The sequence below is a fragment of the Ovis canadensis genome, chromosome 1, assembly GCF_042477335.2.
Source record: "Ovis canadensis isolate MfBH-ARS-UI-01 breed Bighorn chromosome 1, ARS-UI_OviCan_v2, whole genome shotgun sequence".
NCBI classification, from domain to species: Eukaryota; Metazoa; Chordata; class Mammalia; order Artiodactyla; family Bovidae; genus Ovis; species Ovis canadensis.
In genome coordinates, this window is record NC_091245.1 from 243,185,104 (window position 1) to 243,213,042 (window position 27,939).

General features: G+C 38.1%; 1 long non-coding RNA gene across 1 annotated transcript; it reads right to left on the reverse strand.

The window, feature by feature from the left end:
* On the reverse strand, positions 1–27,843 carry LOC138441493 (uncharacterized). The gene is made up of 3 exons (XR_011257430.1): positions 27,750–27,843; positions 25,884–25,940; positions 1–119 (listed from the first exon to the last, which is right to left on the reverse strand). It is a non-coding gene; the product is annotated as an uncharacterized lncRNA (long non-coding RNA).
* Between the last annotated feature and the right edge of the window lie 96 nt (positions 27,844–27,939).

The window sequence follows — 27,939 nt, forward strand, 5'->3', positions numbered from 1 at the left end:
TGAGGTTGGTCTAGGCTGGGTTCTCATCTTCAGGGTCCCATGAAGTTGCGATCAAGGTGCTCTTGGGTCTACCATCTCTTCAGAACAGCAGAATGGATTTGCTTCCAAGCTCCCAGAGACTGTTGACAGAATTCACGCCCTTGCAACTTTAGGATTCATGGCAGCTTGTTTCTTCAAAGTTAGCAAGGAATATGGCACCTCCAGAGCAAGCTTGCTAGCAAGGTGGAGGAGTCTTACATAATGTGCAGTCACCACATGAAGGGTATCCCATGATCTTGGCCATATAGCATAGCATAATAATGATGATGACACCCTATCATTTTTGCCATATTCTACTGGTTAGAATCAAGTTCTGCTCACACTCAAGAGAAGGAGATTGTTCGAGGTGTAAACATCAGGAAATTGGGGCCTCTGTTGTTGCTGTTGTTGTTTAGTCTCTTGGTCATGTCCAACTCTTTGAGACCTAATGGACGGTAGCCTGCCATGCTCCTCTGTCTATGGGATTTCCCAGGCAAGAATACTGGAGCGGGCTGCCATTTCCTTCTCCAAAAGACCTCTGGAGCCACCTTAAGATCTGTCTTCCCAAGTTAAGTTTGGGGTGCCCAAGAGTTCTGGACTTAAAGTGCTTTCATTGAGGACTAGGGATTAGATTATAATGATAGTATTTAACAGTGATATACACATAAGAAGAAAAAATAGAATGTGGGAAAGAATACAAAAAGACTTTTCCTGATATAATTCTCCATAATAAAAAATCATGTACCTGAGGCATGTTATAGTATGAACTCAGAAGTATCTATTAGCTGATATGTTATGGTAGAACAATCATTAGAAAGATAATTCATCACACTAGGAGAACTGTACTGTGTATTATAAATTACTGTAATAATACACTGCACCTGATAGTTATTAATTTCAGTGCCATCTGATTTATCATAACATTAAACCATTCTGTATTTGAAGAGAGACAAATGGAAGTTCATTTTCTCGGTGTTCTGAAATATGGGGAAACAAGATGCTCAAGAATAATAATTAGAAGCATAGAGTTACTGTATTTTCTGGACCAGAGTCTGTGATTACATGGATATGATGGTTAAATTTCTTAAGCTCATTATTATTATTTAGCAACCAGTCTATGTTTGACTACATGAAGGTGGTTGTGAAGCTGTCTTTTGTTGTTGTTTAGTCGCTCTGTCGTGACTGACTCTTGCGACCCTGGTGGACTGTAACCTCTCAGGTTCCTCTGTCTGTGGGATTTCCCAAGCAAGAATACTGGAGTGTGTTGCCATTTCCTTCTCCATGGGATCTTCACAACCCAGGGTTTGACCCCGTGTCTCCTGCGTTGCATCCAGATTCTTTATTGCTGAGCCACCAGGGAAGCTCGCTTATGTTATATCTGCCTGGAATATTACATTGGCTGCCTAGGTAATCTGGGCAATTTGACTGAGTGGGGCCTTTTCCTCACCATGGACCCTTGCAACTCTCTTTTAAACCTTCAGACTAATGGACAAAGATCACTTTCCCAGCTTGAGAAGGATTTTTCTAGGCATTCCTCCTCATGGAAGCTCTAAATTAGCATTCAATTCAAGTGACTTCAGAAATCAGGAAGATACAGTTAGTGAGGAAGTTGTGATGTCAAGTAATAGTGTTAAGCATATGCCCCATTTCCACAGGTCAGATATTAATCATGTCCAGTGGATTATTCCCACTTAGGAACATGGGCCTCATGATGTCCAACAAGCGAGGAAAGTGCCTATAATTTCTGTAGTTTAATTAGTCATGAAGAGTTTAATTTTCATTAAGTGTTTAAGTCCAAATATTTACTTATATATTTTACATTTGGTGACTAAAATGCTATAATATGTTATGCCTATCCAATAATCATTCAACAGTCATTTCCCAATCCATATTTAAACATACACAACATAATTTTGTATATGAATGCTTGAAAAATGATGCCTATAGCCAATTACCAGCCCCATCCTGGCAATTTGGGCTTTTATTAGAAGAGAGCTTTAAGTGGAATGATGTGAAAGCTTTTCATGCCATATTGGGGGCTTCCCTCATGGCTCAGATGGTAAAGAACCACCACCCCCCTTGAAATTTAGGAGACCCCGGTTTGATCCCTGGGTCAGGAAAAGCCCTTGGAGAAGGGAATGGTTACCCAATCCAGTATTCTTGCCTTGAGAATTCCATGGGCAGAGGAGCCTGATGGCTACAGTCCATGAGCCCATGACTGAGGAACTAACACTTTCACAGTTTCATGTTGCTTTGATTCTTTGGAGCAGTCAAAGCTCTTTTTGGTATCCTCTGCTCTTCACTCTTTCATGAGTAAGCACCTATTGTATACATAGTACTATTTTAGATTTTGGAGCTATGACAATATGTAAGATAAAATCCCTGCCTTCAACAAGGTTATCAGTGAAATGGGGATTGAGAAGAAGACAGAAAAAAAAAAACAGATAACATAATTCAAATAGTGATGAATACTATGTTGGAAAAAAGAAAACAGGGTGTCTTAGTCACTTAGAGATGCTATTTAAAAAAAAAAAAAAAACTACCAAAGTTGGGTGGCTTACAAATCAAATTTATTTCTCACATTACTGGAGGCATTGTGAAGTCCAAGATCAAGACACAAACATTCAGCTCATAACACAGAATATAAGTTTAAGAAGATGAAAATAGAGAAGGTTTAGAGTTGTAGTTGTTGTTGTTGTTCAGTTGCCCAGTTGTGTCTGACTCTTTGTGACCCTATTCTCAGTTGTGGGTGATTCAAAGTTTTTTTCTGCGGCAAAAAGAATCCTTCTGATTTTGTCCCAAGTTTAGCTGTTATACCTCTTCTTTAAAATGACATTAGCCCCAGTATCACAGCCTTGTGCTCATTCGTATTTAAGCTAATGCCTAAAGTTGAAAATATTTTTTCAATGCTTTATTTCACCTTATTTACAACAGATGTGAAACATAAATACTTTTATTTTTTACAACTTCTTTATTTTTTCTGACAGTTGAAATTATATAGTACTATTATATATATAGTACATATATATATATATACATATATATATATATGTATACACAGTTGTTCCACATGGCTTGCTGCCAAATCAGCACCACCACTTCCTCTCACAGTCTCATTTCCCAGAATGCTTTTCCCTCTATGGTACCCGTTTAATCACCTAGAAGAACTTGGGTAAACTTGGATGGTGGGGAAGGAGAAGCAGTTTTTCTCCAGAGGCAGTGGCAGCCAGATGTTAACCTTTGCCAAACGAAGAATGTGGAAGCCATTAAAGCATCTTGTCTTAAAAGACCAAAAACAAACAAACAAAAAAAAAATGGCTGTGGAAATCTTCCAGGTTAAAGGAGGCTAACGTGACAACCAAATGCAACATCCAATCCTAAGCTGGATGCTGTATTGAAGAAAATTAAAATGTTATATAGGATATTATTAATTCAACTGAAAAAACTTAAATGCAAATAGCCAGTTGGGAAAAAGCATTGTATCATTGTTAATTTACTGGAGTTGATAACTGTATTGTGATTATGTAAGAGACTATTTTTCCTTAAAGATTTTTTTTGTGCAGTTCATCTGAGTAGAAATAGTCTCTTCTTTTTTTAAGGATAAAAAGTCATAATTTAAGGAATTTATCCTCAAGTGGTTCAGAAAAAAAAAAGTGTGTGTGTTTGTGTGTAGGATGGGAAGCAATAAAGCAAATGTAGTAATTAAAAAAAAATAGGTGAGTGGGTATAGTGAGTGTTTTGTACTATTTAAAATTTGGCAGGACTTCCCTGGTGGTCCAGTGGTCAAGAATCTGCTTTCCTTTACAGGGGACATGGGTTCCATCCCTGCTCAGGGAAGATCCCACATGCTGTGGGGCAACTAAACCTGTGCACTACAACTACTGAAGCCCAGCACCTAGAGCCTGTGCTCCACAACAAGAGAAACCACCACACTGAGAAGTCCACACACCATAAGGAAGAGTAGCCCTGCTTATGGCAACTGGAGAAAGCCTGCATGCAGGATAAAAACCCAGTGCAGCCAAAAATAAATAAATAAATAGAATTTGACAAGTTCCTTGAAATTATTTTCAAATTTTCAAAAAGAAAGTTTTAATTGTTCTCTCACGTGATTAGAATTGATGACAAAAATGACCTCTTTGCTAGTAGAAAAAGGGTTAAGTGGTGAAGTCTATGATCTGCAGTGGCCAAAGAGTTGTTTAAATGATCCTTTGTAGTTTCCTAAAGTAAAATAACTAGAGAAGGAAACACTAGGACCTCAAGTCGATTTTGTAGTAGAACACTAGAACCTGTGACTCCATTAGATTACATGGTAATGGGGAATTAAGGTTCAGTTCAGTTCAGTTCAGTCACTCAGTTGTGTCTGACTCTTTGCGACCCCTTGAATCGCAGCATACCAGGCCTCTCTGTCCATCACCATCTCCCGGAGTTCATTCAGATTCACGTCCATCAAGTCAGTGATGCCATCCAGCCATCTCATCCTCTGTCGTCCCCTTGTCCTCCTGCCACCAATCCCTCCCAGCATCAGAGTCTTTTCCAATGAGTCAACTCTTCACATGAGGTGGCCAAAGTACTGGGGTTTCAGCTTCAGCATCATTCCTTCCAAAGAACATCCAGGGCTGATCTCCTCTAGAATGGACTTGTTGGATCTCCTTGAAGTCCGAGGGACTCTTAAGAGTCTTCTCCAACACCACAGTTCAAAAGCATCAATTCTTTGGCTCTCAGCCTTCTTCACAGTCCAACTCTCACATCCATACATGACCACTGGAAAAACCATAGCCTTGACTAGATGGACCTTTGGTGGCAAAGTAATGTCTCTGCTTTTAAATATGCTATCTGGGTTGGTCATAACTTTCCTTCCAAGGAGTAAGTGTCTTTTAATTTCATGGCTGCAGTCACCATCTGCAGTGATTTTGGAGCCCAAATAAATAAAGTCTGACACTGTTTCCACTATTTCCCCATCTATTTCCCATGAAGTGATGGGACTGGATGCCATGATCTTCGTTTTCTGAATGTTGAGCTTTAAGCCAACCTTTTCACTCTCGTCTTTCACTTTCATCAAGAGGCTTTTTAGTTCCTCTTCACTTTCTGCCATAAGGGTGGTGTCATCTGCATATCTGAGGTTATTGATATATCTCCCAGCAATCTTGATTCCAGCTTGTGCTTCTTCCAGCCCAGCATTTCTTATGATATACTCTGCATATAAGTTAAATAAGCAGGGTGACAGCATACAGCCTTGACGTACTCCTTTTCCTATTTGGAACCAGTCTGTTGTTCCATGATGCGCTTAAATCTGTTAATCAGCTAACTCTAAAATATTACAGATTGTCTGGGGCTTGCCAGGTGGCTCAGTTGGTAAAGAATCTGCCTGCCAATGCAGAAGATGTGGGTTTGATCCCTTGGTCAAAAATATCCCCTGGTGTAGGAAATGACAACCTGCTCCAGTATTCTCGTCTAGAAAATCCATGGACAGAGAAGCCTGGCGGGCTACTAAGTGACATGACTTAGTAGCCAGTCGGACACAACTAAGTGACTAGCGCAGGCGCACACATGCACACACACACACACACACCACTGCTACTTGATATTTAGGGCTCCCAAACATGAAGCTGAGCTATATACTCCCTCCAATTAACTTCCATTTTCTAAAAAGAGATGTTTTTTTTCTTTTTGTATTTTAATACTAAATTCAAACTTTTCTTCCATGAAACAACTTAGAACACTAGGGTTATGACTATTTATATTAGTAATAGCAATAACATCAGTAAATCATCTTTATAAAATTATATATAATCTCTTTTGAATCCTACAAAAGTATTCTAAAGGAGTCCAGAGATGAGAAATGTCTTTCTTAAATGTTTATAATAAGTGGAGCTAGAATCTGAATCCAGGCAAGACCTTTGACTCAAATTCTTACATTCTTCCACAGAAGTTCTTTACTGAGTTCATTCATCCATTCACTCACTCATCAAATAGTTATGGGATGCCTATAATATACTAAGGAATGTGCTACCACAGTGTGTTACAGCATATTGTATATTTATTTTAACATGTAATAGAGATTGATAACCTGTTAATGCATAGCAGTGGAATTGTCATAGGGCATATTCTATTTTCCTACTTGCTCATAACAATAAGGAAAGGCCAGAATTTTGTGAGGTTCCAAATGAGGACTCCATTTTCAGGAATGTACCTAGTTTTGATGTGAAATTTTTAAGAAAAACATACTCTTCATATATCTTTATTTATCTGCCCATAAACATGAAGATAATTAGCTCTTTCACTTTTATCAAAACCTTTAAGTGTTGTTTTACATGGAAGAAAAAGAGATGTATGGTCTCATTTCTAATAAAAATAATATTTGATTAGCTTATTTCTTTAATATGATGTAAATGATCAAACTCCTGATACCTATTCCAAGACTGATTCACTGTAATTATCTACCAGTGAATTATTCTCATTCAACTTATTCAGAACAGTAACTCTGAAACTTATTTGACCATAAAGCTCTAAAAATTATATTCCCAAACTGCAAAGGCTCATGAACTCTAATGCTTGCTAGCATATAGGAGAAAGGAAAAACTTGTCTCCTAGAAAAACTAATAGCTTCATGGGCTGACACTAGGTTTAATTTATATGTTTAATATATAGTAACCACCAGATACATCATCCATACACAATTTGAATCAGTAGTCATTTACAAGATGACACACGATGAGATGGTTATTGGAAGGGACTGCCTACGTGTAGATGGGCAGTTTGAATATCATGCCTTCATTCATGTCACAGTAATTTTCTAGTCTTCTCTGAGGTGACCCACCTCAGGCAATTTTTGTATTAAAAATAACTATCTATGTCTGCATCTCTATTCCCAGTAGCATTGACATAAATACAACACCATGGATAAAATAGATAGCTAGTGGGAAACTGCTATATAACACAAGGAGCTCAGCTTGGTGCTCTGTGATGACCTAGAGAGGTGGGATGGGGGTGGGATGAAGGCTAAAGAGGGAGGGGATGTAAGTATATACATAGCTGATTCACTTTGATGTAGAGCAGAAACTAATACAATACTATAAAGCAATTGTACTCCAATAATAAAATTAAAAAATAACTAAGTAAATCTATGCAATTTTTGAATCCACTTACATGATACGTTTTAGAAAAACAATGTTCCTAGTATCTGGTTCCCCTGAAGTTTTGTTTGTTAATTTTTCCAGAACACAAATTGATACCACACCAAGCAGTTTGGGAAAAGCTAATCTCATTTCTCTCTTCTTAGCTGCTTCTAGTCACAACACTGAGACGGCAGTTTTATAAACATAGAGTTTATATGTGACTGTATTTATCTCTGGCTTCGCTCCAAAATGAAACAGAAATTACATCTGCATAATCATTTCCTTTGTTTCTTTCCTCTGGCCTGTGTCACTGACAGTGTTCTGGTGACTGAGGTTACCAATGACAGAATGACAACATCATGCCAACTTTTAGTCACTTATAGAGTAAATTTCTTTTTTAAAAGTGTCGCACTGGGAACATAAATGCAAAGACTGGATTCCCACGTGCAAAGTGAATAGAAGTGATTTCATAATAAGCCAGAGCCTCTAAACAGAAATCCATTTGGATTTAGATAATTTAGCTCATCTTTATCAATGAAATTTCCCTCAACACTCTTACCTTCTTCTCTGCCTAATGATTTATTTTCTTAGACTTCCTTTCCTGAGGCCCAAGGTCAGATTAGCTATGTCTCTACTGTGCTCCCTGACACACTCCAATTTTCCAAGCACAGCACTTTCTCCTGCTGTGATTTCTCAGTCTCCCAATGTGATTTCCTCTTTGTTTTGGTGTATTTACTACTGGAGTGTAAAGTCTTTATGGACAGAGACTATTTCTCTGGTTCACTGTTGTATTGTTAGTGCCTTCGATGATATCTGGTACATAGTATGTGCTCAATAAATATTTGGGAAATTAGTAACTGTTCTCTCCCCTCTTCATATATATATATGCACACATATGCATATACATATATATGTGTATCAAAATAAAGACAGATCAAGAATGAACAATTATAAGGGCATAATGTCTCATGTTATAATCATAGTGTTGGTAATATCAAAGAATGCAATGGCAACAATCTCTGATATCTTTACTACATATTCTATTCAGTTCAGTTCAGTTCAGTTCAGTCCAGTCACTCAGTCGTGTCTGAGTCTTTGCGACCCCATGAAATGTAGCACACCAGGCCTCCCAATCCATCATCATCTCCCGGAGTTCACTCAAACTCATATCCATCAAGTCGGTGATGCCATCCAACCATCTCGTCCTCTGTCGTCCCCTTCTCCTCCTGCCCACAATCCCTCCCAGCATCAGAGTCTTTTCCAATGAGTCAACTCTTCACATGAGGTGGCCAAAGTACTGGAGTTTCAGCTTCAGCATCATTCCTTCCAAAGAACACCCAGGGCTGATCTCCTCTAGAATGGACTTGTTGGATCTCCTTGCAGTCCAAGGGACTCTCAAGAGTCTTCTCCAACACCATAGTTCAAAAACATCAATTCTTCGACACTCAACTTTCTTCACAGTCCAACTCTCACATCCATACATGACTACTGGAAAAACCATAGCCTTGACTAAATGGACCTTTATTGGCAAAGTAATGTCTCTGCTTTTAAATATGCTATCTAGGTTGGTCATAACTTTCCTTCCAAGGAGTAAGCATTTCATGGCTGCAGTCACAATTTGCAGTGATTTTGGAGCCCCCCAAAATACAGTCTGACACTGCTTCCACTGTTTCCCTATCTATTTCCCATGAAATGATGGGACCGGATGCCATGATCTTCGTTTTCTGAATGTTGAGCTTTAAGCCAACATTTTCACTCTCCTCTTTCACTTTCATCAAGAGGCTTTTTAATTCCTCTTTACTTTCTGCCATAAGGGGGTGTCATCTGCATATCTGAGGTTATTGATATATCTCCCAGCAATCTTGATTCCAGCTCGTGCTTCTTCCAGCCCAGGATTTCTCATGATGTACTCTGCATATAAGTTAAATAAGCAGAGTGCCAGTATACAGCCTTGACGTACTCCTTTTCCTATTTGGAACCAGTCTGTTGTTCCATGTCCAGTTCTAACTGTTGCTTCCTGACCTGCATATAGGTTTCTCAAGAGGCAAGTCAGGCGGTCTGGCATTCCCATCTCTTAATTTTCCACAGTTTCTTGTGATCCACACAGTGAAAGGCTTTGGCATAGCCAATAAAGCAGAAATAGATGTTTTTCTGGAACTCTCTTGCTTTTTCCATGATCCAGCAGATGTTGGGAATTTGATCTCTGGTTCCTCTGCCTTTGCATTGACTTAATACTCGTTAATAATTGACTGGTTGAAAATTTCAATGCTTAAAATGAGGGTTATTTTTTCTAAATAAATTTCCTAAACTGAGTATTGAATAATGTCAGCCTAACTAGGTTTCAGATACACAGATGCTTTCTTAAAGTATCCATTTTTCATTTTTCTTCCTTCCTTTTTTCTTTCCTTTCTTCCTTCCTTTCCATTTTATTTTGGTTGTGTTCTTATTCCGGAAATACTTTTGGCCATCAAACAGTTAAATTCTAGGCACAACTGCTGAGTTTAGATTCCATAAGGTTGATGCTTTTGTTATTAATTTTAAATGGAGCTATGCTATGTAGCTGCCATTATGAAAGCAATTGTAATTTTTTCCCATTTCATAATTTTTTCAGATACACCCTTGAGTGTCTTAACTACTCTTTGAGTAGAGGTTACAATCCTACAAATGCTTTGCACTGTAGGTAGTGGATTTTTAAGGAACTTGAAAATCATGTAGTCTCCAATGGGAAAACTGGGAAAGACTTGATAATTCATATATTAGTTGGGATTCTCCAGAGAAACAGAACCAATAGCGTGGATGGATATATAGATAAGAGAGACAAAAAGAAACAGAGAGAGATTGTAAGGAACTGGCTCATGTAACTGTGAAAGCTGACAAGTCTAGAATATGTATAATACACTGGCAAACTGAAAACCCAGCAAAGAGTTGATGCTGCAATTCAAATCTGAAGGCAGTCTGTTGGCAGAATATTCTTTTCTTTGAGGGAGGTTAGTCTTTTTTCTATTCAGACCTTCGAATGATTGTGAGGCCTACCCACATTAAGGAGAATAATATTAGTTACTCAAAATCCATTGTTTTAAATGTTAAACTCATTTAAAAAATATTTTTACAGAAACATCTAGAATGATGTTTGAACAAATATCTGAGTACTGTGACTTAACCAAGTTGATGCAGAAAATTAACCATTAATTTCTATATAGTGCATCTCTTCTCTTTTACTGTGCTTAACTAGACAATTCAGGTATGACCTAAATAAAATCCCTTATGATTACTCAGTGGAAGTGAGAAATAGATTTAAGGGACTAGATCTGCTAGACAGAGCACCTGATGAACTATGGAGGGAGGTTCATGATATTGTACAGGAGACAGGGATCAAGATCATCCCCATGGAAAAGAAATTCAAAAAACCAAGATGGCTGTCTGAGAAGGCCTTACAAATAGCTGTGAAAAGAAGTGAAAAGCGAAAGAGAAAAGAAAAGAAATATCCATTTGAATGCAGAGTTCCAAAGAATATCAAGGAGAGATAAGAAAGCTTTCCTCAGTGATCAATGCAAAGAAATAGAGGAAAACAATAGAATGGGAAAGACTAGACAGCTATTCAAGAAAATTAGAGATACCAAGGGAATATTTCATTCAAAGATGGGCTTTATAAAGGACAGAAATGATATGGACCTAACAGAAGCAGAAGATATTAAGAAGGGGTGACAAGAATGCACAGAAGAACTATACAAAAAGATCTTCATGACCTACATAATCACAATGGTGTGATCACTCACCTAGACCCAGACATCCTGGAATGTGAAGTCAAGTGGGCCTTACGAAGCACTACAAACAAAGTTAGTGGAGGTGATGGAAATCCTAAAAGATGATGCTGTGAAAGTGTGGCACCCAATATGTCAGCAAATTTGGAAAACTTATCAGTAACCACAGGCATGAAAAGGTCAGTTTTCATTCCAAACCTAAAAAAGGCAATACCAAAGACTGCTCAAACTACCACACAATAGCACTCATCTCACACTCTAGTAAAGCAATGCTCAAAATCTTCCAAGCCAGGCTTCAGCAATACGTGAAGTGTGAACTTCCAGATGTTCAAGCTGGTTTTGGAAAAGGCAGACGAACCAGAGATCAAATTGCTAACATCTGCTGGATCATTGAAAAAGCAAGAGAGTTCTAGAAAAACATATATTTCTGCATTATTGACTATGCCAAAGCCTCTGACTGTGTGGATAACAGCAAACTGTAAAAAATTCTTCAAGAGATGGGAATACCAGACCCACCTGACTTGTCTCTTGATACGCCTGTATGCAGGTGAGGAAGTAGCAGTTAGAACCGGACATGGGACAACAGACTGGTTCCAAATAGGAAACGGAGTACATCAAGGCTGTATATTGTCACCCTGCTTATTCAATTTATATGCAGAGTACATCATGAGAAATGCTGGGCTGGAAGAGGCACAAGCTGGAATCTAGACTACCGGGAGAAATACCAATAACCTCAGATATGCAGATGACACCCCCTTATGGCAGAAAGTAAAGAGGAATTAAAAAGCCTCTTGATTAAAGTGAAAGAGGAGAGTAGAAAAAGTTGACTTGAAACTCAACATTCAGAAAACGAAGATCATGGCATCTGGTCCCATCACTTCATGGCAAATAGATGGGAAAACTGTGCAGACAGTGTCAGACTTTATTTTTCTGGGCTCCAAAATCACTGCAGATGGTGACTGCAGCCATGAAATTAAAAGATGTTTGCTCCTTGGAAGGAAAATTATAACCAACCTAGACAGCTTATTCAAAAGCAGAGATATTACTTTGCCAACAAAGGTCCATCTAGTCAGGGCTATGGTTTTTCCTGTGGTCATGTATGTATGTGAGAGTTGGACTATAAAGAAAGCTGAGCACCGAAGAATTGATGCTTTTGAACTGTGGTGTTGGAGAATGCCGGGGGCCAGCGTGAGGAATTCCGCCCATGGCAAAGGTCATGAGGAAGGAGGCTTGGCATACGCAAAGGCGTGATCAAGCCTCAGGAAACCCCCTGTTCCCGAGCATCTAACCCCAAAGCCAGAGTCTGTTTTATGCTCTCACCTACACCTCTGACTTTACGGGGGGCTCTCCCCCATAACCGTTTCTCTTGGAGAAGGAGTAAACGCGCAGCTCCAAGGCAATAAAAATTCCTGGGTGTGACAAGAGTGTTTCAGCTTACGGACTCCTCTGAAGGTTATCTAGCCCGCCTGTATAGGTTTGTCTGGCCACATGTGATTGGTTATGGCCTCCCAATCTGAGAGGCACGAAATGTTTTAGGCTTATTAAAGGCGAATTCTTTTGGGGAGTTAGAAATTATTAGTATGGTGTGTTGGTTAGGAATTATATTGGTGAAGGGTTCTTCATTTGTTGTGTCAATAATTGCTGCTAATTCCCTGCTCTGGGTGGGACAAGGATGTCTCAGGTCAAACCTCTCTGCTGAAAGACTAGCTTGTGTGACAGGATTATCCATACTCCTGCCACTAGGCACAAGATTGTTTACTACCTCTCAACTGTAAACAGCACAGAGAGTTTTGGAGTATTTTGAGAGTCTTAATTAGCATAGGACTTTTTCTTCTTGTTGAGTCAATGATTGCCGCCAGGCCTCTATATCCTTAGGTACCTGGGAATATATTAATCAATGTATTTGGAATATAGCAAAGGAAATATAGTAGTTTTTGATGTTAGCAATACTAGACTTTTTGAGTTAATGGATTTTCTCTTTTGTAATAGATCACTGTACTTTATTATAAATCACTGTGTCCTTGCTATGTAAAAATGTAACTCTATCATATCTTAAGACTAAATAGATCTTAAGGGAGCATTGGTGAAAGGATTTTCATTTGTTGGGCTGATGTTTGCTGCTAAATCTCCATGTTCCCTACACTTATAATGAATATAACTAGCATATAGGAAGAAATAAGTATTAACTTTTAAGCATAGAGGAGAAATAAGTATTAACCTTTAAGATTAATCATGTTAACCTTGGGTTAAATAAATTCCTTTCTTGATTGTAACTCACTACACCCTCACCCTATAGGAATGTAACTTTATTTGGAGGGTGATGCCTGGTTTAAGAAAAAACACCCTTGGAAGAAATAAGTTTTTTGGTTATCAGAAAGAAAGGATCATAAAATGTCAGCAGGTCTCACTCATGGCCAGAAGATGATGTAATATCCCTAAGACCTTTTTTATACATTTATGTGAAGCACCTGATTTTGACAAAGGTCAGGACTGCTGACCCCCACGTGACTCTGTATTCATCCCTATGTGTAACAAAAGGTATATAAGCAAACCCAAAAATAAAGACATCGGATCAGTTTCCGGAAAGACTGATTCCCCCATGTCGCTTCTTTCTTGCTCCTGTTTTTCTGGCTGAATTCCCATCTGCAGCATGACGCTATTCCACGTAATCCAAGTTATTCAGCCTCCTTTTCTCCACTAATCTTCCTACTACACTATCCATTTCTAATCTCTCTATATCTGTGATTAAATATGTATTTTTCCAAAGACGCCGACTCCTTCCCCCCACCTTCGAATCACCCTGGATCCACCGGGGCTGGACCCCGGCAGGAGAAGACTCTTGAGTTCCTGGGACTGCAAGGAGATCCAACCAGTCCATCCTAAAGGAGATCAGTTCTGAGTGTTCATTGGAAGGACTGTTGTTGAAGAAGAAGCTCCAATACTTTGGCCACCTGATGCAAAGAGCTGACTCATTTGAAAAGACCCTGATGCTGGGAAGGATTGAGGGGAGGAGGAGAAGGGGGTGACAGAGGATGAGATGGTTTGATGGCATCACCAGCTTGATGGACTTGGGTTTAGGTTTAGTCGAGGAGTTGGTGATGGATAGGGAGGCCTGACGTGCGGTCGTTCATGGGGTCTGAAAGTATCAGACAGAACTGAGAGACTGAACTGAACTGACATAAACAGTTTAGAACGGCAAAGCTATTATGGGAATCCTCGTTGGGATCTCTTCTCTGAGAGCAAGGAGTATTTAAGCAAAAACTGGCAGCAAATAGAATCAATAGTTTTCACCATTAAATTTAGAACAGGCTCTGCCGTCAGTTTATGTGGATATAGATATTCATTTAAGTTGTTCTAAAACAATGTGCATCAGTTTCCTCATTGAAAAAATGACTATAAATCCCCTGTGATGTGGGAAGTGGCATACACATTGGAGAAAAGAATTATTCCAATTGACTGGTTATTTCTGTGATAAATGCAGAGATTCTGATATTGGTTATTGAAAATGGAACACCAGAGACAAGAAACTGGCTCTAAATTTAGAATATAAGATATAATTGGATTCCAAATTTGACAAAAGGGTTGTTCCTTATCCCCAGTCAATGATGAGTACTAGAACTATACACTAAGTGAAGTGAAGTGAAGTCGCTCAGTCGTGTCCAACTCTGTGACCCTATAGACTGTAGCCTACCAGGCTCCTTGGTCCACGGAATTTTGCAGGCAAGTACAGGCAACATTTTCTTTGATGCTCGTTAGTACACCAAATGCTTTTGATCCATGTCTGAATTCTCCCATGAAGCACAAAGAGTTCTTGTAAAAATATTTGTCTACATGAGAAAATAAAGTCCCATGATTTTGCCATGTGGCGAGACAGGTGGCCATCTGGAGAGTTTCTATATTGTAGATGAGAATGTCCTTCCCTGAGGATAAACAAAGTATCCAAGGAGTTTATCATGAGGTAGACCAGGTGCTCACAATACCACACAAGAAACATACTTTGCAGTGGAATCTGATCTCTCCTTTATGCATGCAAGTTTCATTATAGATAATGGGAATTACATGTGTATTTTCAGAAAGCACTATGCTGGGTGAACTGCAAAGGAAAAGAAAACACAGGCATAAGATTTTAAAAGAAGTTAAAAAAAAAAAAAAGAACAAGAAACAAAAAAGAAAAGAAATCCCTAGCATTATGCCTCTGTACTCCTATGGTAATAATAAAAATTGTGGATGCTGACAATGAAAGCGTGTACTTTTTAAAGAAACTAAATGTAGTTTCATGCCCTCCCACCTATGTGTAAGCTCAGATTCAAGATCATATTTGGCAACTAGTATTTTAGCTATTCATTTGCTTCCATAAAACAGTAGGTATATTGCATGAGGGTGTTGACTTTATTTTTTTTCTTTTCAGTTATTTATTTTCAATGATTTTAAAATATTATAATTATAAATTCTGGAATTAATATAACTGTATAAATATAATTTTTTTGCTATGTAGAGACCAAAAAATATAGGCTTTTCATTTATATTTCAAAGTATCCTTCAAATAAAAGCAATAGTTATATGTAGTATCAAAATATTTTCAAGATTACAATTTTAGGCAATAGTTGATAAGAATAAAAACTAAAAAAAAAAAGAATAAAAACTAATTCCTATTAAAACAGGTAGCATCAAAAACTCAAAAGATAGTACTTTTTTGAGGTATGTAAAATTTGGAGATGTGTAAATATTTTTAATTCTTTCAACATAGCTAAGTACAAACTGTTAGCAAGGATTAAAATCTTGCAAAAAAATTCTTGGCAAAACAGTAAAACAGAAGGAAAAAAAACAGAAAATATTGAGTCAGTCTCATAAAAGGAAGTAAATAGACTGTAAATAGAAATTGCTTTATTGCCAAGTCAATTCATTTTTGGCAAGCTGCATGGTAATATGATGTCTTTTATATGGTGCTGAAATAGTTTTCACTGTGAGTTGTGAATAGACCCGTTACTAATGATTAACATTTACTACAGGATAGTTAATATTCACAATAGAGTAGATATGGTTTCTGCAATATAATTAATCAAATGCCATGAGAATTTTCTGTTTTTTTGTTTTTTTTTTTCTTTTAACTGACCAACATCCAATTATCCCTGTGTGTGGTTTCTGTATACAAAGAGAAGATGGTTTCTCCTTCACATTGCCACCATGACCCCTGGGGCTGTTAAAATTAAGATCACAGCCACTACTTAGATTTTCCTGGGCAATTAATAATTCTAGAACTTATTCCACTGGATAGATTTTCCAGCATTTTAATAATAAAGTTGTTAATGATAACTATGATGATGGCCTTTAGAACCTACTCTATACTTTACATAAATCACTGTTCCTTCTCATAATAATCCTGATATATATATGTGTGTATATATATATATATATATATACTCCCAGAAAAATGCTTATTACAGATAAGGAAACTGGGCTCATAAAACTAAGTAACTTGTCCTTATGGTGACATAAATGGGAAGGAAATCCAAATAAGAGGGAATATGTATGTACGTATAGCTGATTCACTTTGCTGTACAGCAGAAACTAACACAGCATTGTAAAGTAAATATACACCAATAAAAATTAATTTTAAAAAGCTGAATAACTTTTCTACCATTGTAGCTAGAAAGTGTCTGAATGACTAAGCCCAAGGATCTGAGACCCTACTGCCTATCTTTATGTGGTAAATGCTTACCTACATGATAAGCAAGAATTAAGTGACTCTATATTAGAGGTGGTCAAATAAAAATTTAATATGCTACAACAAATAGTTTTTTATATGAAAATTTTTCAGGTATATATTTTGTGACACAATTTCTTAATTTTACTATTGTCCAAGTAACAAACTATATCATTGCTTTGATATATTTTAAAATACAGTATAATGATTATAAATTTGATTGTAGAAGAAAATGCCTTTAGGATAAAAAATATGTGTGTCATGAATATTTGTTGATACAGAATGTTCAGCATATTTTATATTCTAGAATTAGAGGGCATCAAACAGCATCAAAGTACCAAGTTATGTTGCTTACCTCAGTCATTATGTAAATCCATTATTAGAAATAACAATGTACTAATACTGCTGAAGTTTGGGGGCATTGATATCCTGACCAAATGCTCCATATGTTATAGTTCCCTACAAGTGCATAAATAGTAGTAACTTTTGCTAGCAGAATGGATGCTAGGTGCTTAATTTTTTTTCCCCAGGTTTTTGAAATAGAAAAGAAAACTTCCTTCTGTTTGACTCAAATTGGGTTTCCAGATGTGTAGGGTCAAAGGTTGGAAATAAAAGTATCAAATTTTGGCCTGCTCTACTCAAACAGCCTGCCCAAATGTGTGAGAGCTTTCCCAGAGGAAAGTTTGTCATTTTCTTTTTTCTCTTACTTCTCCTAGTAAGAGGTCCATACTAACTCTGCTGAATAAGAGCATTCTAATTCTGCCTTGTAAGTGATCTGGGTCTTCTCTTGTATTTATTCTTCAGGAATTGACTGCACTATGAACCGTTAAAATGCTTGTTGTAAGTGAATAAATTTGGAAAGCTACTAATCTTCTTCCCCCTGAGTTTGACAGTGCCACGTTCTACTTGGTAACATTTGATGTTCTCTATCTCTGTTAACTAACTACTATTATAAGATGAGAGCTAGAGGGTGAACTAACAAAAAAAATAGAGACATCATGAACTTGATCCTTTTTACTCTGCTGAATGGTTAATCTTTAACAATTACTTTACATTTTAAGAATAAATTTTTTTTCTGGCTATGTACATTTAGAAAATATCTAGAAACCTGAAATTTTACCAGAAAGTATATTCAAGGATTCTTTACAAAGGCTTGAGTTAGAATGTCAACTTGAAATATCTGCTATCAAAAATAAACCTGAAGAAACATCTATGACCTTTATTCTTCTTAATTATTTATCAATATACTCTATACTTTATAATGTTGTGGAGTCATACCATAGAGATATTGTGGGTTCAGTTCTAGATGACTTCAATGCAGCAAATATCACAGTAAAGTGAATCATATGAAACTTTTGCTTTCCCGGTACTCAAAAAAGTTATTTTTATACTATAAAGTAGTCTATTAAGTGTGCATTATGTCTGAAAAAACAATATCCATGATTTAGTAAAAATACCTTATTCTAAAAAATGCTAACTATCACTTGAGACTTCAGAAAGTCAAAATCTTCTCGCTACTAAAGGGGTTTGCTTCAGAGCTGATGGCTGCTGACTGATCAGGGTGGTAGTAGCATCCTGAAGGTTGGGGGGGAGGGGGGTGGCTGTGGCAACTTCTTAAAACAAAATATAAGATTTGCCACATCTATTTACTCTTCCTTTTACAAACGATTTCTCTGTAGCATGCAATGCTATTTGATATCATTTTACCCATAGTAGAATTACTTGCACAATTGTTAGTCCTCTCAAACTCTGCCACTGCCACATGTAATATTCTAAATCTTTGGTCATCATTTCAACAATCTACAGCATCTTTACTAGGAGTAGTTTCCATCGCAAGAAACTGCATTCTTTGTTCATCTATAACAAGCAACTCCTCATCCTTTAAAGTTTTACCATGAGATCACAGTGATTCAGACACATCTTCAGGCTCCACTTTTAATTCTAGTCCTGTTTCTACCATGTGTTCAGTTACAGCCTCCACTGAAGTCTTAAACCCCTTAAAGTTATCCTTGAGGGCTGGAATCAACTTCTTTCAAACTCCTCTTATTGTTGATAATTTTGATCCCTTCCCATGAGTCACAAAGTTGTTTTTTTTTTTTTTTTAATGAAGGTTCTTAATAGAATCTAGAATGGTGAATCATTTCCAGATTTCCAGTGACTTTGTTCAGACCCATCACAGTGATCACTATCTGTGATAGCTAGAGCCTTAAAAATGTATTTCTTAAACTATAAGACGTAGAAGTTGAAAGCACTCCTTCATCTATGTGCTGCAGGATGGATGTTGTGTTAGCAGGCATGAAAACATTAAGCTCATTGTACATCTCCATCAGAGCTCTTGGGTAACCAGGTTCATTGTCAATGGACAGTAATATTTTGAAAAGAATGTTTTTTTTCTCAACAGTGGGCTTGAAATATCCACTAAACTATATTATAAGCAGGTGTGCTACACCCAAACTTTGTTGGATGTAGAGCACAGGCAGAGTCGATTTAGCATAGTTCTTAAGGAGCCTTGCATTTTCAAAATGGTAAATGAACACTGGCTTCAACTTAAAGTCACCAGCTGCATTAGTGCCTAACGAGACAGCCAGCCTGTCCTTTGAAGCTTTGAGCCAGGCATTGATTTCTATTCTCGAGATATGAAAAGTCCTAGAAGACATATTTTTCCAATAAAATGCTGTTTGATCTATATGGAAAATCTGTTGTTTAGTATAGTCACCTTCATTCGTTCTCTTAGTTAGATCTTCTAGATAACTTACTGCAGTTAAGTTCTACAATGGCACTTGCTGCTTCACTTTACACTTTTGTGTTATGGAGAAGGCTTCTTCCCTTAAACCTTGTGAACTAACATTTGCTAGCTTCAAACTTTTCTTCTGCAGCTCCCTTACGTCTCTCAGTCCTCACAGATTTAAAAAGAGTCAAGTTTTGTTCTGGATTAAGCTTTGGCTTAAGGAAATGTGGTGACTGTTTGATCTTTTAAAACTCTCTACATATCAACAATAATGCTATTTCTCTTATCATCTATGTGTTCACTGGAGTAGCACTTTTAATTTCCTTCAAGAAAATTTCCTTTACATTCACAATTAGCTATTTGGTGCAAGAGGCCTAACTCTGCTTTCAATGTGTCTTCCTCACTACGCTTAATCATTTCTAGCTTTCGATTAAAGTGAGAGATGTGCAACTATCTTTTTCACTTAAAGTCTATTTAAGGTTATTAATTGAGCTAATTTCAATATTGTTGTGTCTCAGGGAATAGGCAGGCTCAAGGAGAAGGAGAGTGAGACAGAATAGCTGGTCTATGGAGCAATCAGAGCGCATATAACATTTATTGATTAAGTTTGCTGTCTTACATGGGCACAGTTTTTGGCAGCTCAGAACAATTACAATATCAAAGATCGTTTATCACACACAGATCACCATAACACATACAGTAAAAATGAAAAGGTTTGAAATATTGTGAAAGTTACCAAATAAGACACAGAGACAGGAAGTGAACAAATTCTGTTGGGAAAATGGTGCCATTGACTTGGCGGAGGCAGGGTTGCCACAAACCTTCACTTTTTAAAAAATATATAATTTGCAAAGCTCAGTGAAGTGAAACACAATGAAACAAGGCTTTAGTAATTCAACAAATATACAGTGAGCAAATATTAAATAGTGCCAAGCACAGAGCAAGAACAATAGCAACAAAAATAGTCTCTTCTCTTCTATTAACATTAAGTTGAAACATTGTAAGTACTCTCTTTTTCCTATAGTTTATTCTAGTGCTTTCATCCCTTTATATGAATTGTAAAACTATGGGACATCTCATAAAACAGTTTCTAAATCTGGATATTTGACCAGTGTCTCACAGCCTCATGGTGAAAAAGACACAGAGAACAGTGAAAAAAGATATGAAGGACAAGGAGTGAAAAAAAAGTTATGGTGGTAATAAATTAGTTGCTGTCTCATCAGTAAGTCCTATCTGACTCTTTTCACCCCCATGAACTGTACAACCCACCCCCCTGGCCCCTCTATCCATGAGATTTCCCAGGCAAGAATACTGGAGTGGGTTGTTGTTTCCTTCTCCAGGAGATCCTCCTACTGAGAGAAATCTGCTCCACAAATCCACATCTGCTCCATTGCAGGTGAATTCTTTACTACTGAGCTACCAGGGAAGCCCCAGTAGGATAGTAAAATCTGTCATTTCAGTTGCTCAGTCATGTCTGACTCTTTGCAGTGCCATGGACTGCAGCACGCCAGGCTTCCCTATCCATCACCAACTCAAACTCTTGTCCATAGAGTCAGTGATGCCATCCAACCATCGCACCCTCTGCCATCCCCTCTCCTCCCACCTTCAATCTTTCCCCATCAGGGTCTTTTTCAATGAATCAGTTCTTTGCATCACGTGGCCAAAGTATTAGAGTTTCAGCTTCAGCATCTGTCCCTCCAGTTAATATTCAGGGCTGATTTCCTTTAAGATGAACTGGTTGGCTCTCCTTGCAGTCCAAAGTACTCTCAAGAATCTTCTCCAACACCACAATTCAAAAGCATCAATTATTTCATGCTTAGTTTTCTTTATAGTCCAACTCTCACATCCATACATGACTACTAGGAAAAACAGCTTTGACTAGATGGAATTTTGCTGCCAAAGTAATGTCTTTGCTTTTTAATATGCTGTCCACATTGGCCATAGCTTTTCTTCCAAGGAGCAAGTGTCTTTTAATTTCATGGCTGCAGTCACCAACTGCAGTTATTTTGGAGCATTTTCCTGTTTTCATTGTTTCTCCATCTATTTGCCATGAAGTGACAGGACCAGATACCATGACCTTAGTTTTTTGACTGTTGAACTTTAAGCCAACTTTTTCACTCTCCTCTGTCACTTTCATCAAGAGGCTCTTTAGTTCTTCTTCACTTTCTGCCATAAGAGTAGTGTTATCTGTACATCTGAGGTTATTGATATTTCTCCCAGCAATCTTGACTCCAGCTAGTGCTTCATCCAGCCCCGTATTTCTCATAAAGTACTCTGCATATAAGTTAAATAAACAGGGTGACAATATACAGCCTTGATGGATTCCTTTCCCTATTTGGAACCAGTCTATTGTTCCATGTCCAATTCTAACTATTGCTTCTTGACCTGCATACAGATTTCTCAGGAGACAGGTCAGGTGGTGTGGTATTCCCATCTTTTGAAGAATTTTCCACAGTTTGTTGTGATCCACACAGTCAAAAGCTTTGGCACAGTTAAGAAAGCAGAAATAGATGTTTTTCTGGAACTCTCTCACTTTTTTGATGATCCAACGGGTGTTGACAGTTTGACCTCTGGTTCCTCTGCCTCTTCTAAATCCAGCTTGAACATCTGGAAGTTCATGGTTCATGTACTGTTGAATCCTGGCTTGGAAGATTTTGAGTATTATTTTGCTAATGTGTGAGATGAGCGCAATTGTGCGGTAGTTTGAGCATTCTTTGGCATTGCCTTTCTTAGGGACTGGAATGAAAACAGACATTTTCCATGCCTGTGGCTACTGATGAGTTTTCCAAATTTGTTGACATACTGAGTGCCACACTTTCATAGTATCATCTTTTAGGATTTGAAATAGCTCAACTGGAATTCCATCACTTCCACTAGCTTTGTTTGTAGTGATGCTTCTTAAGGCTCAGTTGACTTCACATTCCAGGATGTCTGGCACTAGATGAGTGATTACACCATTGTGATTATCTGGGTCATGAAGATTTTTTTTTTATAGTTCTTCTGTGTATTCTTGCCACCTCTTCTTAATATCTTCTGCTTCTGTTGGGTCCATACCATTTCTGTCCTTTATCGAGCCCATCTTTGCATGAAATGTTCCCTTGGTATCTCTAGCTTTCTTGAATAGCTCTCTAGTCTTTCCCATTCTTTTGTTTCCCTCTATTTCTTTGCATTGGTCACTGAGGAAGGCTTTCTTATCTCTCCTTGCTATTCTTTGGAACTCTGCATTCAAATGGGTATATCGTTCCTTTTCTCCTTTGCCTTTTGCATTTTTTCTTTCTCAGATATTTGTAAGGCCTCCTGAGACAACCATTTTGCCTTTTTGAATTTCTTTTTCTTGTGGATGGTCTTGATCACTACCTCTTGTACAATGTCACTAACCTCCGTCCATTGTTCTTCAACCAGTCTGTCTATCAGATCTAACCCACTGAATCTATTTGTCACTTCCACTGTGAAATTGTAAGGGATTTGATTTAGAAAGGGGCTGTGAGTGCAGACCTGGGTATGGCATAAATCCTCTTGGAGGACGTCACCTTTAACCCCACCACAGAGCTGCCAGAACTTACACAGTACTGGGGAAACAGACTCTTGGTGGGCACAAACAAAAGCTTGCAAGCACCAGGACCCAGGAGAAAGAAGCAATGACCCCATAAAAGGCTAACCCAGACTTGCCCATGATTGTCTAGTAGTCTCTGGCAGAGCTGTGGGGAGGCAGTGGCCTGCTGCAGGGTTGGAGGCACTGACTGCAGTAGTGTGTGCATGGGATCTTTTGAAGGAGGTCGCCATTATCTTCATTCCCTCCACCATAGTTTGGCCTCAGGTCAAACAAAAAGAAGGGATCACAGCTCTGCCCATCAAGAGAAAATTGGATTAAAGATTTACTGAGCATGTCCCTCCTCAATCAGAACAGGATTCAGTTTCCCCCTCAGTCAGTATCTCCCATCAGGAAGGTTCCATAAGCCTCTTATCCTTCTCAATCAGAGGGCAGATAGAATGAAAACCACAATCACAGAAAACTAACCAGTCTGATCACATGGACCACAGTCTTGACTAACTCAATGAAACTATGGGCCACCCAAGACAGATAGGTCATGTTAGAGAGTTCTGACAAAATGTGGTCCACTGGAGAAAGGAATGGCAAACCACTTCAGTATTCTTGCCTTGAGAACTTCATGAAGAGTATGAAAAGGCAAAAAGATAGGACACTAAAACTTGAACTCCCCAGGTCAGTAGGTGCCCAATATGTTACTGGAGAAGAGTGGAGAAATAACTCTAGAAATAATGAAGAGATGGAGCCAAAGTAAAAACAACACAGTAGTGGATGTGACAGGTGTTGCAAGTAAAAAGTCTGGTGCTGTAAGGAACAATATTGCATAAGAATCTGGAATATTAGGTCCATGAATCAAGGCAAATTGGAAGTGGTCAAACAGGAGATGGCAAGAGTGAACATCGACATTTTAAGAATCAGTGAACTAAAATGGACTGGAATGGGTGAAATTAACTCAGATGACCATTATGTCTACTACTGTGGGCAAGAATCCCTTAGAAGAAATGGAGTAGTCTTCACAGTCGACAAAGGAGTCTGAAAGGCAATACTTGGATGCAATCTCAAAAATGACAGAATGATCTCTGTTCATTTCCAAGGCAAACCATTCAATATCACTGTAATCCAATTCTATGCCCCAAATAATAGTGCTAAAGAAGCTGAAGTTGAACAGTTCTATGAAGTTCTACTTCTAGAACTAATATAAAATAAAAAAAAGTGTCCTTTTCATTATAGGGGATTGGAATGCAAAAGTAGGAAGTCAAGAGATACCTCGTGTAACAGGTAAATTTGGCTTTGGAGTACAAAACGAAGCCAGTCAAAGGCTAACAGATTTTTGCCAAGAGAACACACTGGTCATAGCAAACACCCTCTTCCAACAACACAAAAGAAGACTCTACATATGGGCAACACCAGATGGTCAATATCGAAATTAGATTGACTACTTTGTTCGCAGCCAAAGATGGAGAAGCTCTATATTACAAGACCGGGAGCTGACTGTGGCTCAGATCATGAACTCCTTACTGCCAAATTCTGACTGAAATTGAAGAAAGTAGGGAATACCAGTAGACCATTCAGGTATGACCTAAATCAAATCCCTTTCGATTATACAGGATAGTAAAATAGAAGTACCAAAAGCAACCCACAATCTGTTATTAACTGAGAGAACATAATGTAGGAAACTATGTGTTACAAGTATGAGCAGAACAATGAGTTGGGTTCTATTCTCAAAACCTCGGACCTTCCATTACATCTGATATAAGTGTGCCCACATTCAAAAGCTCTTCCCTGGAGCTCACATGGTAAAGAGGAGACCCAGGTTCAATCTCTGGGTCAGAAAGATCCTGTGGAGAAGGGGATTGCAACCCACTGCAGTATTCTTGCCTGGAGAATCCCATGGACAGAGAAGTCTGATGGGCCACAATCCATGGGATCGCAATGAGTCAGACAAGACTGATCGACTTAACACACTACACTATATTCAAAAGGAGAGTTCCCCTTTTTCTGTTCCCTTTTTAAAGACCATCAGTGAATCATAGGTCATATCTGATAAGATCTGCTCTTATATTTTAAAATGTGTATTTAACCAAAGAAAACTTCATTTCTCTTTTATGTGTCTATTGGGCCCATTGATTATTGCATCTGAGAAAAATAAGGTTGTTAAAATTTCATTTCTCGTAAAATATATAAATAATAAATTTGTCAATATTTACTAGTAACCATTAAGTTCTGTTTATGAGCTTCATATAGGGTTCAATTTTTTTTAAATCTTTGGACCTAAGCTTAGTTTCTTTGGACAATATGCCAAACCAACTAAATTAAAAGAAATATCTTGTTGGCAACATGTAGTTCTTTGAGGTGTAGTACTGATGTCCCTGTTTTCTTTCTGTCTAATAACTGGAGGCTGTTTGTAGAGGGTGCCTCCAGTTCCTCACCAATAACCCTCTATAGGCAGTTCACAAAATTGATTTTTGATTTCTTCTAGACCATTTGGAGCACATCCCTTTGACTTCCTCATCTCAGATCAACTGGAGAAACTCTTTTTTCAAAAGGCTTCTTGATTAGGTTAGAATCAACAGGACCATCACCTTTTTGCCATATTAATTACCATAATCAATTGAGTGACATATCGTATTGACAGGTCTTCTTCACATCTAAATTGGAGAGGATCAAACCATGGTAAGACTCATTGAGAACCATCTTAGATTCCACTTTCCCAAAAATTCAAAACAAAACAAACATGCCTTTTGTTATACTTACTTCCTTTTCTTGTTTCCCTTTACTAAAAAAAATACTTATATGGGGCTTTCCTGGAATGCAGCAGTAACGGATCCACCTGCCAGTGCAGGAGATGCAAGAGTTGTGGGTTCAGTCCCTTGGATGAGAAGGGAATGGCAACCCACTCCGTTATTCTTGCCTGGAAAATTCCATGCACAGAGAAACCAAGAACCTAGGAACCATGGGGTCACAAAGAGGCAGACATGACTGAGCACACAGCACAAAGCACCGTACTTACGTTTACTTCTTTGGCTACTTTCTCAATTTTCATGCCAAAACAGACTTTCCAAAGTACCTTAAAAAAAAAAAAAGTATTCTGAATGCATATATCCTATTGCCCACCAGCCATTTTATTCACATCTTCAAAAGCATCATATCCAATTATGAACTTATCTCTTCCCTCCCTTTCACTTCTCTTATTTTTCTAATATCATTAATAGCACAAACAAATATTTTTTCTTCTAAAATAGGATCCTGAAATCACACTTGACTGTCTACACCTTTATTTCTCATTTTTAGATAGTCATTAGGTCCTGCCAATCTTCCTTGGAAACGTTGAACCTGGTTTCTTTTCAGATAGTCTGCCCATTTGGTGTCGGAGAAGATCTTGAGAGTCCCTTGGACTGCAAGGAGATCCAACCAGTCCATCCTAAAGGAAATCAGTCCTGAATATTCATTGGAAGCATTGATGCTGAAGCTGAAACTCCAAAACTTTGGCCACCAGATGTGAAGAGCTGACTCATTGGAAAAGACCCTGATGCTGAGACAGATTGAAGGCAAAGAGAAGGGGACAGCAGAGGATGCTATGGTTGGATGGCATCACTGACTCTATGGACATGAGTTTAAGTAAGCTCTGGGAGTTGATGATGGACAGGGAAGCCTGGTGTGCTGCAGTCTATGGGGTCACAAAGAGTTGGACATGACTGAGTGACTGAACTGAACTGATTAGGTTCTGGGGTACAGCATAGTGATTCAGAGCTTTACAGATTATACTCCATTGAAAGTTATTACAAGAAATTTTCTACAATTCCCAGTGCCATACAGTATATTCTTGCTGTTTGTCTAGAGAAAGAAAATTACTGTATAATACCATTTATATGTGAAATCTAAAGAATAATACAAATAACAAAAAATAAATAACAACGTATGTGCAGAAGAGAAACATATTCACAGATGTGGGAAATAAACCAGTGATTACCAAACGACTGAGTGAGGGAGGAGGGGAAAATTAGAGGTATGAGATCAAGAGACATAAACCACTATGTATAAAATAGGCAAGCAACAATGTCTTCCCATTATTTTAGTTCAGCTCCTTTCACATATGGGCAGCCCAGTTTCTGCTTATCCAATGATCTGGAAATTACTTCTGTCCTCCAAAATGCTAAATCCCTGAATCCCTAAACGTAGAAATGCCCAAGGAATGGTTTGAGGACCATTTTAAACTTCAAAATTCACAATACTAACATTAAAACATTTGTATAATTATAACATTTGTATCATTGATAAAGGATAAGGAGTTAAAGGGCTTCCCTGGTGGCTCAGTGGTGGAGAATCCACATGTCAACCCTGGAGATGAGGGTTTGATCCCTGGGTCAGGAAGATCCCCTGGAGAAGGAAATGGCAATCTCCTCCAGTATTCTTGCCTGGGAAATCCCATGGACAGAGAAGCCTGGCTGGCTACAGTCCATGGGATCACAATAGAATTGGATAAACTTAAAGACTCAACAACAAACAGCAGTCAAAATATATCATTCCTTGAAATTTGATTAGATCAGTCTTTAAAGATCACATTATTAATATATATCTTCCAAGTTTTTGAGGGGTTTGTTTATACAATTTCTCTGCCTTTCAAAAGATCAACAAAGATAGATTAAATAGATTAAATATGCTTATTATTAGTTTATAAAACCAATTCCACTCCCAATTCACCCCTACACCTAAAATATGTAATTTGAGGGGAAAATTTATCAATTTTAATAACTTATATTGTGTCTCAGTTAAATCTTTGCCACGGTAACATCCCACCTTTGATGTTTTTCCAAACCTCCATCCACCCAACTCTAAGACTTATTTTGTTCCAAAATTTCCTTTTACATGATCTTACCCTCCTTGGCAGGATGTCCCTGGTGACTCAGATGGTAGAGAATCTGCCTGCAGTGTGGAAGAACTGGATTCAATCCCTGGGTCAAGAGGATCCCCTGGAGAAGGAAATGGCAATGCACTCCAGTGTTCTTGCCTGGAGAATCCAGGGACAGAGGAGCCTTGGGACCTACAGTCCATGGGGTCACAACGAG